This window comes from Nicotiana attenuata, chromosome 9 (genome assembly GCF_001879085.1).
Source record: "Nicotiana attenuata strain UT chromosome 9, NIATTr2, whole genome shotgun sequence".
Taxonomy (NCBI): Eukaryota; Viridiplantae; Streptophyta; class Magnoliopsida; order Solanales; family Solanaceae; genus Nicotiana; species Nicotiana attenuata.
The window spans coordinates 45,023,444-45,024,122 of NC_031997.1; positions in this window are offsets into that span (position 1 = coordinate 45,023,444).

Consider the following 679-nt stretch of genomic DNA (forward strand, 5'->3'; position numbering starts at 1 on the left):
TATGTGGACAATTCCCTCTTACAAGGTTAGAAAGGAGACTCACCTCGCTCCGAAGCCTATATCCCAATTCAAGAACGCGCTCAAACCTCCAAATCGGAGCCGAACGATCGAAAAACTATTCAAATGGGGTAAGAACTAGTCAATACATGCTCAAAAGTTCATATTCTAATTATTAAACTAATTTCCCAACCCTAAATGCAAAGTTCTTCAAATTCATCCCCGGGCCACGTGCTTGGATTCCGAAAATTTTTGAAGAAAGTTGTTACCCATAACCTAATGATCAAGAATATATGAGTTCTACTCCATTCCATAACCATTTTTGTGGTCAAATCTCATTTTTATCCAAAACCTAGATTTTTCATCTAAACCCTTAATTTCACCAATTCTTACATGTTAATCTAGCCATAATCTATGTATTAAACTCATGTTGTGTAGAAATTACTTACCTCAAAGTGTTAGGTGAAAACCCTCTTCCAAAAGCTCAAAAAATAGCCTAAGACCTAGTGGGAAATGAGGGAAATGGGCTAAGTCTCGAAATAAAAAGCCTTGGGTTCCAGTTGCAGATGTCGCATTTGCGACATCCGGCTCGCAAATGCGATGGTCGCATTTGCGACAAATGCATCGCAAATGCGAAGCCAAGTCATCCCTACCTAGGTCGCATCTGCGACCAGATTCTACG